The 17443-nt window shown below is 45.1% G+C and overlaps 1 long non-coding RNA gene across 1 annotated transcript; it reads left to right on the top strand.

Annotated features, from left to right (window-relative positions):
• The first annotated feature begins 285 nt into the window (after window positions 1–285).
• On the top strand, window positions 286–15284 carry LOC126253671 (uncharacterized). Its single transcript, XR_007546011.1, has 3 exons — window positions 286–318; window positions 8637–8769; window positions 15147–15284. It is a non-coding gene; the product is annotated as an uncharacterized LOC126253671 (long non-coding RNA).
• Window positions 15285–17443: the final 2159 nt, after the last annotated feature.

Raw genomic sequence — 17443 nt, 5'->3', positions numbered from 1 at the left:
CAGGGTTCGATATAGAAGAAAGCTAAGCTCATAACCATTTCCTCCTACTTGCGAAATCGATGTCACGAGACAAACACGACCCAGAAAGATACAAATACGGCACGGTTTGTCTCATGGATGGAAGAATGCGTTTGACACGTAATCAGGGAGGCGCAGCGGTCGTTCCAGCAGCGGCGTCCCGCCAAGTTGATCAATGGCAGCATCGCTCATGTCTCCGAGATCTGATCGAACTCTCCCGCTGTATAAAAGGAAGGCGTCGTCCGTCCCTTTCAACAGTTCTTGCGACGTCAGGCGACGCAGCAGATACTTTCGCATTCGGTAAGCCGTCCACCACGTTCTCTCGAACTTCGTTCAGTTTGTATTGCATCAATGGTACCGCGTTGTTACTGTATCTTTGTTACACTATGCAACTCCCACTTATTACAATATAATGCATTTTAGTTCAGCTCCACTATAGGCAATTTCTTCAAAATTCTCGCAGTCACATCTATCACCAACGCCACCTAACCAATACTGTCATAATTAACTTACTACATCGCATCCGTTTACCATGGCGTAGGAATATAAGCAAGAATAGTAAATAATGTGATTGTATAGGCTAATTCGAATGAAACATTTGATACAGCATGTGTTCAGTTTTTATTAAAAACAGGAATACAACTTGTTACAGAGGTTAATTTTCACTTCAAGTGTTGATACTCCAGTTGCTATGGGTATACTGACTGACGGACATTTATGTTTCTTGAAGTACAAGTTGTGAATTTGTGCTTGAGTTTACAAGCTTTCATTTTCCAACTGTGGTTATGAATGTGATTTGTTCTTCAGTTCTACTGTATTAATATGCCACTTCTATTTACAGATGTCGAGCAGAACGATATAATAGTTTTATACACGTTTTGTAATGCAAACGCCGGCCGGGGTGGCGGAGCGGTTTCTTGGCGCTACAGTCAGGAACCGCGCCACCGCTACGGTCGCAGGTTCGAATCCTGCCTCGGGCATGGATGTCCTTAGGTTAGTTAGGTTTAAGTAGTTCTAATTTCTAGGGGACTGATGACCTCAGAAGTTAAGTCCCATAGTGCTCAGAGCCATTTGAACCATTTTTTTGTAATGCAAACGCTTCTCACCTGAAAGTGCAAATAAACCGAGTGTGGATGTAGTAAAGACATACTCAGGTGGTAGAATATAGTCCTTGAAAGAGCACGCAGAATTTTTATACAGACAGGTGTTCCACAACAAGTGTATGGCGGGCATCATGTATGCCAGTCTCTGTCTTTACCAATTACAGAAAAATCAACTCCTTCGAGAAGGAAATGAAGGTAGACGGTTGGAACATTGGCATTGGTTAACTGCAAATCGCCGAGAAATCTCAGTAATACTGTTTACTGATCATCAGCTTTCACTCGTGATGGTTTAGATAAACTCGTAATTCACATCGTACTCTAATGTACTCTCTTAGATTGTGGGGTGGTAAACAAAGAAGAAACATCAAGACGGAGATCTTCATGGATTCATACATTCATTTTTTTTTTTTTTTTTGATGGGGACGGGATGGAGGGTCACAGGGCATCTGTCCTCTGACTGCCTTAATGCAGTCCATCCTCTTCATCTCAGAGTAGCACTTGAACTCAACATTCTAAATTACGTGTTGGATACATCCCAATCTTTTTTTTTTTCTCTTTTTCCTTACAACATTTTTCTCTCACCGGCTCCCTCAGATACGGTGGAAGTTGTTCCTTGACGTCTTAACTCATGTCGCATTGTCTGTAATTATATTTGGTAACGGGCCTAACATGTGCAAATGAGTCGTGTGTAGCTCACGTGTATGTGAACAGTCCAAGGTGCTTTATTGTAAAAAATGGTTCAAATGGCTCTGAGCACTATGGGACTCAACTGCTGTGGTCATAAGTCCCCTAGAACTTAGAACTACTTAAACCTAACTAACCTAAGGACAGCACACAACACCCAGCCATCACGAGGCAGAGAAAATCCCTGACCCCGCCGGGAATCGAACCCGGGAACCCGGGCGTGGGAAGCGAGAACGCTACCGCACGACCACGAGATGCGGGCGCTTTATTGTACATATTATGCCATCCTTGTTGTGTACGACTTGTACACAATGGTAAGGAGAGATGGGCTGCAGAGTGGTGTGGCATCTGTCGTCGCCAGAAAACTTGACAGTGGCAGAAATGATTAGCGAGCAAGTTAACGTGACAACCAGAAGATTTACTTAACTTGTATTGAACCAAGAGAATGAAGTCTCATTACAAATAATGCACCAAGAATTAAAGTCCATTTCTTACAACAGAGCTACGATGAGGCTCGCTGCATTTAGGATGAACGATGATGTCGTACTGATGAGGCTCCAAGTGACTGAATGCATCCTATGTTACGGTGCAAAGGGCGCTCTTAATCCAGGCACATGGCTCAGCGGGCGTGCTCCACTGGGTCCGCTGGAACCCTCAAGACTGCTATCGCCGCCTGATGGAAACTTCCTATTCTGTTGTCACCTGTGGGACGCCGGTAGGGCGGTATCGATATGTAATACCACAATCCTTTTAGAAAAAATTGCAGTTTTATCGACCTGATTGCTTTACAAACAACTGGTTTGAATCATACTTAACAGAGTGAAGTTGTGCTGAACAATTCAAGTAATGTTAGAAAGAGCAAAAATTTTAGTGATTGGGGAGAAATCACGAAGGGATTCCCATTGGATTCATTTCCCGGTCCTCTCCTATTCATTATATGCAGGGTATTACAGGAGGAATGGTCAGTATTCAGGGACATGAAACGAACGGTAGTTCATAGCAAGAAAGTCTGTTAAACATAAGCTCTAAAATGCGAACTTAAGAGCAATGAGCACTTCTTCGTCTTCGATACTATGAAACAAATATCTGGTGTTGAAAGCCTTCGCTTTCCGTATTCTGAGAGATGGTTGTACGGATCAAAACAAGAAAAAATTTAATTGCATGTCAGGATGAGCAACGGTTGTTCACGACAGAGAGCCTTCTGGATAGCCTAATGGTTAAGGCGATCGATCATGATAAGCAGGAAATTTGGGTTCGAGTCCTGGTCCGGCAAAAAATTTTCATATTTCATCAATAGGTAGTACCTAACACTGGTAGTACCTAACACAGCTGAAGTCAAGTTATTCGCTTTCAAGTAGTTTATTTCGAAGTAAGGAAAAATTGTGTAATAAGTTGCGTATCATAATAGCCATGAACACTTTCGACCCTGTGAAACATAGCTCTTCTACTGAAAGCACTTTGCTTTCCATATTTTGAGAGGCGATAGTATTGAGAAAAACAAGAAAAAAGTCCAGTAAATATTGACTCTAGAATGTGTTCTTTAAGAGCTATGGTGACTTGTTTATTAGAAAAGTGTGAGTCACATGACATTAGGTGCTCGTAGGTTTCAAGGCATGCATTTTGAAGCCCGTGTTTACTAGGCAGTGTTTTACTTGTTTTGGGCCATCTCTGAAAGCTACCTACCGTACAATCTTTCAAACAGTACCGGTGTATGTATTTCACTGTAAGAAGAATCAGAACGATTGTTGCTTATAACTTTCGACTCTCTGATTTCCGGACCTGTACACCTTACTTCAAACTGATAAGTTTACCATTCTCCATCGTTCGTGAAAATCTGTAACATAATCACGGAACCACTCTGTAAATTCGCTAACGAAATACGTCAAAAATAATCTACCACAATTTGAGAAGGACAGTGATGTCCACAGCCCTAAGACACCAGAAGAAAAGCTGTTATTTGGTAAAGCTGTTAGTGATTCAGAGAGAAATTGTGGCTCAATAAAAATTTTGATCATTTGCCATAAACATAAAGTATCAGAGAGCTAGAAAAGCTGGAAGAAGCATATTTCTAAACCATTACGTAAGACGAGGTAGTTCGGCAAGTTTTAAATATAATATTAAATCACGTCTTATGGACTACTCTTTTTGTTCCATAAGCGAATTTTTAAATGGCAGCCTGTTGAAGGAAGTCCGCAGCTCGTGGTCTAGCGGTAGCGTTCTCGCTTCCCGAGCATGGGGTCCTGGGTTCGATACCCGGCGGGGTCAGGGATTTTCACCTGCCTCGAGATGACTGGGTGTTGTTGTGCCGTCTTCATCATCATCATTCATCCCAATTACGATCGGAGGAAGGCAATGGCAAACCACCTCCACTAGGACCTTGCCTAGTCGGCGGTGCGGGTCTCCTGCATCGTGCCCTAAGCTCTGTTACGGAGTATGGGACTTCTTCATCATCATCATGTTGAAGGAAACTATACCGCCGGAAATAAATTAGTACACCCCTTTAAAGATTTCCAAAATCGCTTAAGATTTATTGGAGCAACAGCGCATATGGAGCACATCAAATGATTAAACTTAGAGATCAACAGTATAAGCGGTTCAGAGGTACCAGATATCGACCCATGCTGAGTCACCCATTTTAGTACGTGTTGTAACCTCCACAGGCGTCAATGCAGGTACTGACTCGGGCATCCAGTCGATCATACAGATGGCGAATATTTTCGTGGGATAAGTTGTGCCACGCCTGCTCGACCTGTCCATGTAGTTCTGTAGGAGTTGTTCGTTGACGAGTCACTTCTCGTTCCATCATGTCGCACATATGCTCGATTGAAGACAATTCCGGAGATCGTGGTGGCCAGGGAAGTTGCTGCACATCTTGCAGAGCACGTTGTGTTTCACGGGCAGCGCGTGGGCGAACATTACCCTGCTGCAACAACATCTCACCTTCCTCATGCAAGAAAAGCAAAAGATCGGATCTAACAACAATCTGCACGTACTGAGCGCTGGTTAGCGTTCCCTCCAGAAACACCCACGACACCACACGCCGCGTAAGGCCTGTTGTGGGGCAGAGCGTCTTGGACGAATGCACTCTACGAGACAGGGCTCACCAGGCGCTCACCAGGTCTACGACACACGCGCAAACGACCATCTCTTGCGTGCAGACAGAATCTGCTTGCATCACTGAAGATCACGGCACCCCAGTCCGTCTTCCAAGCGATACTTTGAGGGCACAAATCTAGCCGCTCACTACGACGCAATGGTGTCAGTGGAAGGCGGCATAGAGAAGTGTGTGCCCGCAGTACCAATGCTAATAATTGGTTCGCAGCAGTTCGTGTTGACACGTCTGGGCTCAGAAGCCCTCTTACCTGTGCTGTGGCAGCTGTACGGTCTGCCACTGCTGCCCTTACAATACGACGATCCTGTCGGGCGTCTGTGTTGCGTGAACGTCCAGAAACTCGTCTGCAGGTGTGAGCATATTCATGTGACCACTGATACCAGCATCGTTGCACATCTGACGCGTCACGGCCAACTTGTGTGGTAATTCTCCGAAAGGATCATCGCACCAGTAGGAAGGCCACAATCTGCCACCTTTCAAATTCGCTCAGTTGGCTGTAGGAAGCACCACTGCGACTTCGTGGCTTGGTTGCCTGCTTGCTTCACACGTTTGAACCACACTGAGCCTTCTGGCTGTGAACAGTCCCTATTAACAGGTAGACACAGACAGTGCACTGGTCTCGATGACACTACACTATCTATCGGCGGAAGACGTTGAAACCACTATCGGTACAACTTCTATCTCTCAGGGGACATATGCCGTTGTCGGATGAAAATCGACGTCGTCTTTCCACGTGTACTACTTTTTCCAGCAGTGTATTTTTAAAGTCGTTGTGTAAGTAGGTTCAAATGGCTCTGAGCACTATGCGACTTAATTTCTGAGGTCATTAGTCGCCTAGAACTTAGAACTAATTAAACCTAACTAACCTAAGGACGTCACACATATCCATGCCCGAGGCAGGATTCGAACCTGCGACCGTAGCGGTCGCTCGGTTCCAGACTGTAGCGCCTAGAACCGCACGGACACTCCGGCCAGCTGTGTAAGTAGGACTTTAAAATAGTGTCTACAGGGTGAGTCATAATTGAGGAAAAGTATGCCTTGCAAATTGTCACACACTGAGCTACAAACATAAATTCGCTCTCCGCATGTTCCTATGTCAATAAATGACATGGTAAAAATATGGAAATATGAAGTGGACTTTTGGGTCTTACTGTGGGCCGAAATTGGCCAAGGGGACAGATCGGCAACATAGCACAACATATGAGTGTTGTATGTAGTCTAGCCGCTCACGAGAAGGCGAGGCATGCTGCATCAAGCGACGGCCTGCATGACACTACGAGCAATGACAGCGCTCCCATATATCTCATACAGGTTACATTGGTCAGTATTATGTTTCGTGGCTAATTGGCATAGGGAAAGGAAAGTGATGAGGGGCTGCACTACTGTACATGCATGTTTTATAATTTGGTTTTTGTATCCCATACTTAGTTTTACGAAACGAGTACATAGATGCAGAATACAAAATACAATTACACGGGTATGTGACAGTTAATACAAACGAATACAATACAAGTGTACAAATCGAAACTAACTTAGAAATATATGACCAGAAGCTGCAGTAGCAGTTTATAAGTACTGTTCGAAATGACGGCCACGATGTGTGTGGCAAAGTTGAACTCTTCGGAGGAAGGATTGCTGAACACGATCCAACATGTCTCTACCTCTTTGCGTAATATCACAGGCATGTTATATTCTGCGTTGAAGGGTGTTGACGTCAACAACTTCTCCTTCATAAATCACAGATTTCAGATGGGCCCACAAAAAGAAATCAGCCGGCCGCGGTGGTCTCGCGGTTAAGGCGCTCAGTCCAGAACCGCGCGACTGCTACGGTCGCAGGTTCGAAATCTGCCTCGGGCATGGATGTGTGTGATGTCCTTAGGTTAGTTAGGTTTAAGTAGTTCTAAGTTCTGGGGGACTGATGACCACAGATGTTAAGTCCCATAGTGCTCAGAGCCATTTGAGCCAAAAATAAATCCAGGTCTGGCGATATTGATGGCCATGCTGCAGGGCCTCCACGACCGATCCATTTCGAAGGGAAGGCATTGTCCAGGTGGCGATACACTGTGCCGCTGAAGTGAGCGGGGGCACCATCATGCATGTACCACAGATTCATACGAGAGGCCAAACTAACGTCTTCCAACAATTCCGGTAATGTAGCATCCAGGAAACGCAGATACCGCTCTCCTGTAAGCCTTTGCGGTAGCACATGTGGGCCTATGAGATGGTGATCAATAATACCACACCAGATATTGACATCGCATCGTTGTTGGTACCCTCGTATCACTGTGCTGTGGGGGTTTCCTTCCGCCCACTCGTGCCAATTATACGAGTTCACTAATACCCTCCTTCGTGAAATAGGCTTCGTCTGTGAACACTATTATTCGTGAAAAATGCTGGTCGTGGGTCTGACACCGTAGGATAAAGTTGCAGAAATCCAGACTCCTGTGGTAGTCTTCCGACAATAATGCCTGTACCTTCTGCATGCGAAAGGGATGGTAATGGTTTCCATGGAGTACTCGCATAACAGTAGATTGTGAGATTCCGGCCGCAGTGGCGAGAGACCTGGTGCTTATTGTTCGATCCTCCGCAACAGTTTGTAACACTTTTTCTTCGTCATCCGCACTATACGTCGACGGTCGGCGACAGCTACTAAGTCCTGGAGGTGCTACACATGCCCCATGCTCCCTCAAGTGCCTGCCCACAGAGTAAAACGTTTTTGTGGATGGAAGGCGCCGGCTAGGAAACCTCTCGTGATACAGTTGTCTTGCAGTGTCAGCCCTTCCATCTGCATGCCCGTATGTGTGGTGGATGCCGTCGTATTCCTCGTTTGTGAAACTTGCCATAGTACTGTAGTACCACTACGACGCGGCCGTTACCAGCTGTCGACAGGGCGAGTATCGGGCAGAGTGAGCAGCGCAGAGGTGTAAACACGTTATGCACACCGCGGTTTTACTTCCGCCGTTGACCGCTCTTTCCGCTTACAGGTCACACATTGCCTAACATGGCAACGTGTGATTGACAAGTTCTGATACAATTTCACATACATTACGATGGGATTTGTTCGTTCTCGTATCTTTCAAACGCTGGCGAATACACATCAGCTCATTGGTGTGTCATGTATTGTATCTATGGGTGAATGACATGTCGTGATCGTGAAGCTCGTCGGTATCTCTTTCAATGATTAACAGGTGTTTTTGTTTTACGTACACAGTACACCGGGGAGAAAGAAATTAACAACGGTGCGTTACGTGTTACGCATAGCAGCTTGCGGTCCTCGACATATTTTTCCCAACTTATGACTCACCCTGTATATTAATGTTATTTAAGAAACACCCACTAAAACGAATCACATATACATATCCTGTAAAGTGACTCGTTACAAATCATTTCCAAAAAAATGGTTCAAATGGCTCTGAGCACTATGGGACTTAACATCTGAGGTCATCAGTCCCCTAGAACTTAGAACTACTTAAACCTAACGAACCTAAGGACAGCACACAACACCCAGCCATCACGAGGCAGAGAAAATCCCTGACCCCGCCGGGAATCGAACCCGGGAACCCGGGCGTGGGAAGCGAGAACGCTACCGCACGACCACGAGATGCGGGCCATTTCCAAAAGAAATATATCAAATGAGCTATGAAACTTGCAATTAGGGAACTAAGTAACCTACTGGAAGCTCGGGACCCTTGCAACCATTCACTCGTACTCCATTTCAGGAAATGAAGCGCTGCTCTCTCGCCTGTATGCTGGTGTGGGCCATCGTGCTGCACATCTGTCTGACGGAGGGAATCGGCTTCAAGAAGCTTCCTTTCAACGGTGCCATGTACGGAAAGAGGACCAGCTCCGTGGGTACGTAGCTAACTCCCGTTTGGACACTGCAGCTGCTAATGCTGAGTGCTGATCTACATTGCTTGGATATGGAACAAGAAGAGCATCAGTTTCTTCACCACTGTCAAGTAATGTACCAGTATGATGCTGCCGACATGGGACATTAGCAAGTAAGCTTTAAGGGCGGATCGGCCCAGGACGTAGTGCTGCTTTACTCTGCGCTGATATAGCTGATGGCCCACATTGCATGAGGTACCCTGATGATGCTCTTTCTTTTTTGAGTCATCAGTGTTCTGACTGGTTTGATGCGGCCCGCCACGAAATCCTCTCCCTTGGCAAACTATCTCAGAGTAGTACTTGCATCCTTCGTCCTCAATTATCTGCTGGATGTATTACAATCTCTGTCTTCCTCTACAGTTCCTGCGCTCTATAGCTCCAATTAGTACCATTCCATGTCTTAACAGATGTCCTATCATCCTGTCCCTTCTTCTCGTCAGTCTTCTCCACTATTCCTTTCCTCTCCGAATCTGGGCACAACCTCCTCATTCCTTACCTTGTCAGTCCACCAAATTTTCGACATTCGTCTGTTTCACTACATCTCAAATGATTGTATTCTCTTCTGTTCCGGTCTTTCCATAGTCCATGTTTCACTACCATACAATGCTATGCTCTAAATGTGCATTCTCAGAAATTTCTTCCTCAAATTAAAGCCTATGTTAGATACTAGTAGACGTCCCTTGACCAGGCATGCCCTTTCTGCCAGTGCTGGTCTGCTTCTGACGTCCTCCATGCTCCGTCCGTCATTGGTTATTTTGCTGCATAGGTAGCAGAGTTCCTTTATTTCACCTACTCCGTGACCATCAACCCTGATGTTTTCTCGCTGTTCTCATTTCTGCTACTTCTCATTACTTTCGACCTTCTTCGATTTACTCTCAATCAATATTCTTCATTCATTAGATTCTTCAGCATATCATGTAATTCTTCTTCACTTTCACTCAGGATAGCAGTGTCGTCAGCGAATCGTATCACTGATGTCAGTTCTACCTGCATAAAAGGCGTCGTTTTTGAGCCAATAAAGAGTTTTCTGTAACATAGGGCTGTCTTTTAATATTAATCATAATAAAAGGTTGCTGTAGCATCACACCACATTAGATTGGAATAAATTTTGTAAATGTTAGTCAGCCCCTTATAAAACCACACTGTTCGCTTTGGAGCGCTGGAGATGATGCAGTGCTGGTACCAGGTGCTCATGTGAGTTTCCACCGCCGAAGTAGGTCATGCTTGTGTTGCAGACGGTTATATGGGGTCAACACAGTAAAATGGGTTGACGCTGGGATATGACAGAACGACAGAAAGGTGCTATCATGTTGAGACGTCCGCGACCATACTGTGAATGAAGTTGCCTAATAGGTTGGTTTGACAACGCGGGATGTCCAACTTGTATGTAAGGAATCGCGTTCCTCTGACAGACATGAAAATGCGGGTCCGGTCGCCTTGATGCAGGTCTTATTAGATTCTACATCTACATCCACACTCCGCAAGCCACCTGACGGTGTGTGGCGGAGGGTACCCTGAGTACCTCTATCGGTTCTCCCTTCCATTCCAGTCTCGTATTGTTCGTGGAAAGAAGGATTGTCGGTATGCTTCTGTGTGGGCTCTAATCTCTCTGATTTTATCCTCATGGCCTCTTTGCGAGATATACGTAGGAGGGAGCAATATACTGCTGGACTCTTCGGTGAAGGTATGTTCTCGAAACTTTAACAAAAGCCCGTACCGAGCTACTGAGCGTCTCTCGTGCAGAGTCTTCCACTGGAGTTTATCTATCATCTCCGTAACGCTTTCGTGATTACTAAACGATCCTGTAACGAAGCGCGCTGCTCTCCGTTGGATCTTCTCTATCTCTTCTATCAACCCTATCTGCTACGGATCCCACACCGCTGAGCAGTATTCAAGCAGTGGGCGAACAAGCGTACTGTAACCTACTTCCTTTGTTTTCGGATTGCATTTCCTTAGGATTCTTCCAATGAATCTCAGTCTGGCATCTGCTTTACCGACGATCAACTTTATGTGCTCATTCCATTTTAAATCACTCCTAATGCGTACTCCCAGATTATTTATGGAATTAACTGCTTCCAGTTGCTGACCTGCTATTTTGTAGCTAAATGATAAGGGATCTATCTTTCTATGTATTCGCAGCACATTACACTTGTCTACATTGAGATTCAATTGCCATTCCCTGCACCATACGTCAAAAATGGTTCAAATGGCTCTGAGCACTATGGGACTCAACTGCTGAGGTCATTAGTCCCCTAGAACTTAGAACTAGTTAAACCTAACTAACCTAAGGACATCACAAACATCCATGCCCGAGGCAGGATTCGAACCTGCGACCGTAGCGGTCTTGCGGTTCCAGACTGCAGCGCCTTTAACCGCACGGCCACTTCGGCCGGCGCACCATACGTCAATTCGCTGCAGATCCTCCTGCATTTCAGTACAATTTTCCATTGTTACAACCTCTCGATACACCACAGCATCATCTGCAAAAAGCCTCAGTGAACTTCCGATGTCATCCACCCGGTCATTTATGTATATTGTGAACAGCAACGGTCCCATGACACTCCCCTGTGGCACACCTGAAATCACTTTTACTTCGGAAGACTTCTCTCCATTGAGAATGACATGCTGCGTTCTGTTATCTAGGAACTCCTCAATCCAATCACACAATTGGTCTGATAGTCCATATCCTCTTACTTTGTTCATTAAACGACTGTGGGGAACTGTATTGAACGCCTTGCGGAAGTCAAGAAACACGGCATCTACCTGTGAACCCTTGTCTATGGCCCTCTGAGTCTCGTGGACGAATAGCACGAGCTGGGTTTCACAGGACCGTCTTTTTCGAAACCCATGCTGATTCCTACAGAGTAGATTTCTAGTCTCCAGGAAAGTCATTATACTCGAACATAATACGTGTTCTAAAGTCCTACAACTGATCGACGTCACATAGGGCGACATGCGGGCCGGATTGGGATGAAATGATATTGAAGACAACACAACACCCAGTCCCTGAGCGGAGAAAATCCCCGACCCAGCCGGGAATCGAACCCGGATGGCAGTCCGTCACGTTGACCATTCAGCTATCGGGGCGGACTCCGGCAGACATATAAAGATGACTAAAAGTGATCGTAGTAATACCTCCTTAATGGTAGTCGGTTTGAAACCAGACAGGAATTGTTGCTGTCAGTGAATGCGGGTCCTTCTTAGCCAGTCTTTTAGAGAAACTTGTGAAGGGAACTGCATACAAGGGACTCACGTAGTTGGGTATCTCATAGAAAGCCGTTGTACACAACGGTACTGACGGTACATCGAGCTTCACGGCTTCAGTGAGCCAAACGACAGACGTACCCTACAGCAGCTCACTGCAAGCGCCTAGTATGATCCGACGAGTCCCCAATTCAATCTTTTCTAATACTAGGTCTGTTCAGAAAATTCTGCAACTTTGTCTACACAATTTGTCTAAACTTACCTTTTACTTATTGTGAATGGTCTCTTTCGAAATACTCTTCTCCACAACTGATAAACTGCTCCCACCATCGTTTCCAACCCCGTAAGCATTCTTGGTACCCCTCTTGCTAGATCGTGCAAAGCGCCATCTGAGAATTTTCTTTTATCTCGTCGATCGGTTCAAATATTCGTCCCTCCGATGGGGTTTTCAACTTTGGAAATAAAAAAAAAGGCCCCAGGGACCATTTCTGGAGAGTATGGAGGGCGAGGCAGCACAGTGATTTCGTTTTTTGTGCAACAGTTATGTAGCAACAGGTATGAATGTGCGTGTGCATTACTGATATAAGAGCCCTGAATTGTCTCGCCACACTTAAGGCCGTTTCCTTCTTACATCGCAACACGTCCCGATAGTACCATCGATTAACAGTTTGTCCCTGTGGCACAAATTCATGATGCACTAATCCTTCAAAGTCAAAGGAAACTGTCAGTTTGGCTTTGACATTCGACCTGACCTGACAAGCTTTTTTAGGTCTTGTACAGCCTTTACCTACTCACTGTGAAGATTGGACCTTGGCCTCAACATCATCAAGCGTAGATCCACGTCTCATCACCAGTTATGATTCTCTTGAGTAATATCTCGCTCTCATTTGCGAGCACAAAAGCTCTTCACATATTAATCTTGACTCATGAGCCATGGGACGAACTTGGCGAAAGTACGATGCGTTCCAAGATGCTGTGACGCGATTTCATGACATGATCCAACTTAAATGTAATATTCTTCAGAAATCTCTCGGACACTCAGTCTCAGATTGGCACGCACAATTCCGTTGACATTTCCGACATGAGCGTCGTCAGTGGACGTCGAAGATCTTCCTGAACGAGGATCATCTTTAACCTCCGTCCGACCTTTTTTAAACTGTGTGAACCATTTGCAACACCCAGTACGGCTTAAACACTCATCACCGCAAGCTTCCTGCATCATTTGGCGTGTCTCTGTAAATGTTTTCTTGAGTTTCACTAGAAATTTAATGCAGACGCGTCGTTCCTCTAGCTCTATTTCGAAACTGTGTGACACAACGTTGTACTTAATACACCACTGAACAATAACTAACAGACATACAACAATGAACTTCCGGCTGTTACACGTTAAACACATTATGTGCAAGGATGCCAACCGCATTTCGCTCCAACACACCATTGTTGCGAAATTACAAATGTTCCGGAACTTTTCAACAGACCTCGTAGTTAACTGCTGCGAGTGCACCGACTGTTCAAGAAGTCTTGTAAGGATTAGTGTGTATAGGTTATATCTCATGCCGACGGTTATTCAGCAATTTTTGGGAGTATTTATCGTACCATCACTTGACCCACTCATTCAGGTTACCATGAACGTGAACTGTGTTGTTTACTTCAACATTCTCGGTACCCAAGTGTTGCCTTTTTCTGCATATCTTTACATCTTCATGCTGAGTATGCTGTGGACACTTCTATCTTGCAATGTGGCAAGGGCCGTGCTCTGAGACTCGCACAAGTGCACCCTTGGTTGCATCGTCACTCAGGCATCGTACTGCACCTGGAGTAGACCATTAACTATCCTGTTTGCAATAGTAGATGAAACGTAGCAACCGACATGCCCCCCGTTTGGTAGATCTAAGAGATTTAATCGTCAATAAGTGCCTGTACCTTGATATGGCGTAACTGATGACTCACTTCCTCATCACCAAGACAACTGGCGATGTTACACGGAAACTGCGTGATTTCTCCCTAATATCTTTGTCCACTGCGTTTATCTAGGACTCAGTGTTCCGTTGCTCACCGCCAACCTCTCTCCAGACCAATGACGAGCTGTTCAGTAGTAACGTGCTCTGTTTGCTGTCTATAGGGCTCCTGAAGTTTCACACTAATTGTTCACCTCGTCACTATCAAGCACATGTGGGCTACCATATACCCTGCTGACTGTTTTGATAGTCTGGACATGATCTTTACATTTTATTACAGTTTTGCGTGAATTTCGAACTCCGATGTCAGTGTCTATGTTTACGACAATACTGTCCTAAAATGTCTTGTTCAGTAATCCTTCCTTTAGGGAAAAGTGCTGTCGTTTCTAAATTTCGACTAACTACAGTCACCATTAATTTTTATTTTACAGTTTCCATTACCAACTTTAGCCCATATAAACAGGTACTCATCTGCATTCAATTTCTTCTTTCTTCGGGTACTCAAAACAAATGGCATACTGGGAACAAGTGTACCATATGGAACTTTAGCTAAAAGTCCTGTTGTCTCCGCTATACTCCATGTTTTCCAAGCTAATATGTTATTATCTGGAAAGGCTTCAAGGCTGTTCATATTTGTTAACGTGCCACAGCAATGCCTGTGCGACGTGGTTACCGTCGTCGCTGGCGGCGCAGCGTTCCTGTGTATCGTGCTTTGAAGGCAATAGATATTGACTTGGCTGGACAGTTTAATAAACAACAACTTATTGGAGGTCCAAATGTTTTTCGAGGACTACGCCTGAACTTCACATGTGATGTACAAGCTCTCTTTGGAGGTAGTACATGGCTTACACTTGCTGTTGTATGGGGTAACCATGCAGACTACGGTGGCCTTGAAGCCTTTCCACATAATAACATATTAGCTTGGAAGACATATAGCGGAGACAACAGGACTCTTAGCTAAAGTTCCACTGGTGTGGTCTGTCCTGTGAGCTTTTGATATTAAAGTACCTGCCTCTGTGTAAAAAATTTATCAATAAGTGTTTGATTTTGAGAAACTGACAAGCAGTGTTCATGTAGCTTATCATTTTGTTATTTCACTTCCGCATTGCGTAAGTGAAAAGGTTCTTCCCTGATATTTGAGGTATGCACTGAAACTGATGGCTTTTCTTCTGTTCCCAGATTACGACTCGTCGAGTCGTGCAATATCGTCCCTGTGTGAGACGGCATCCGAAGTGTGCTCCTCGTGGTACAGCCAACCGGACAGCAACTGACATCGTATTAGTTCTCTTTCTGTTATTTACCTGATGTGAAACACACTCTGAACTTCAATAAATATCAGTTCCGTAATTTCTGGACAGTTTGATATCCTGTCTCCTTCCCAACTTTTTCCTTTCCTACGTTCCGGCAAAAGTAATATCGTTCGATGCTGCGTGAAATATTCATATGGTTGGTTGGTTGATATGCGGTAAGGCACCAAACAGCAATGTCATCGGTCTCATCTGATTAAGGAAAGGTGGGGAACGAAGTCAGCCGTGCCCTGTCAAAGGAACCATCCCCGCATTTGCCTGAAGCGATTGAGGGAAATCACGGAAAACATAAATCAGTATGGTCGGACTCTGGTTTGAACAGTCGTCCTCCCGAATGAGAGTTCAGTGTGCTAACCACCGCTCCTCCTCACTCGGTAGCTATTCTTATGCTTCACTAAATTATTGACTGGTAGATGAGATTACATGCTGTTATATGGCGGGGTTCGTAAACAAGGCAGTGAAAAGGATCTCTCAGATACGCAGTGGACTGAAGATTGATGACATGGCATGCTGTTTAGAGTTTGTGTCTCGGGGCAGTGTTTAAGCCCAAACAGCAGAGTTTTGCAGAGCTTCCCACCGTCAGCGTCAGATAATAGTAAATAGAATATGAAAACAAACGCTGATATACGTAGAGAATAACTGCTCATGATCTACGGTTACCATTAAAGCTGATTTTTATTGATGATCTAATTATTAGGTTGGTGCACAAGTTAGTACCGTTTGCGTGTAGGTTTCGGATGCTATGGTCTTATTTATCGATTGTAGTTTTTTGTTTGTTGTTCAATATTGCTATTTGAATTTATATATTGTCATTTTGTCATTTGGTGATACTGAGTGCGGCTGTGGACGGTAGAAAATGGAGTTCCAAGTAGAGAAATCGGAATATTTCCAACATATTCCTCTGTCTGAGTTTAGTAGAAGAGTTACAGCAGCGAAGTTAGCCGGAAACATTTGCGCCACATATGGGGATAATGTCATTGGACAGAACACAGCAAGAAAATGGTTTTCTCTTTTTAGGAAAATGATTGGACATTAGTGATGTGGTGTCACCGTCAGACACCACACTTGCTAGGTGGTAGCTTAAATCGGTCGCGGTCCATTAGTACATGTCGGACCCGCGTGTCGCCACTGTCAGGATCGCAGATCGAGCGCCACCACACGGCAGGTCTCGAGAGACGTACTAGCACTCGCCCAGTTGTACGACGACGTTGCTAGCGACTACACTGACGAAGCCTTTCTCTCATTTGCCGAGAGACAGTTAGAATAGCCTTCAGCTAAGTCCATGGCTACGACCTAGCAAGGCGCCATTAGTTACTTCATGAATCTAAAGAGTCTCACTTGTATCATCAAGAATGCTGTATACCAAAGGACGATATAATAGTTAAGTGTTCTAGTAGCTACGTTCTTTTCTTTATCACATTCATTACGAATCCTGTTCCAGACTTCGCGCCAGTTGGCGTGTGTGGACGCGTGCCCTTTCCGCTACTTCACTGTGGACTGGCTGCCTTAACAGTCCACAACAAGTGACTCTCCAAGTTCAGGGAAGACATTCGGCGTTTGATGAAGATCGTTTAAAAACGTTAATCCACAATGATCCATGTCACTGCACGCGAGAACTGGCAAATTTGATGAGCTGCGATTATTTCACCAATGTGCGATATTTCCACGCATTGGGGAGTGTTCAAAAATCTGGCGTATGTGTACTGGATTCTCCAAGCCAAAATCAGAAAAATTTGCGCTAGACCATATACGAGGTGCTGTCCAAAATTTTCGGGACTGGTGCTGCCTTCTGTTGAAAACCTTACCTTTGGACTAAGGGTCACTATCACGCTCAAAGTAATTCTCATCCGCACGTACACACTGGTCCAAGCGCTTCTGCCACTGGTCAAACGTTTTCTGGTAGTCCTGTTTATCACCGTCAGCGATTCTTCTTGAATCGTCTCTAGAGTGTCGAACCGACGGCCATTCAAGCTGAGTTTCAGTTTTGGGAATAGCACGAAGTTGCAAGGTGCCAAATCTGGCGAGTACAGTGGGTGGGGTATAACCGTCAAATTGTTTTTTGCCAAAAATGTCCTGCTGAGCAAGGACGTGTGACAGGGCGCGTTGTCGTGATGCAGCAGCCAGTTCCCTTGGCGCCAAAGTTCGGGCCGTCGTCGCCACACGTTTTCA

The sequence above is a fragment of the Schistocerca nitens genome, chromosome 4, assembly GCF_023898315.1.
Source record: "Schistocerca nitens isolate TAMUIC-IGC-003100 chromosome 4, iqSchNite1.1, whole genome shotgun sequence".
NCBI lineage: Eukaryota > Metazoa > Arthropoda > Insecta > Orthoptera > Acrididae > Schistocerca > Schistocerca nitens.
Note: the sequence above shows the minus strand (reverse complement) of the source record. Positions and strands in the feature narration are given on the sequence as shown.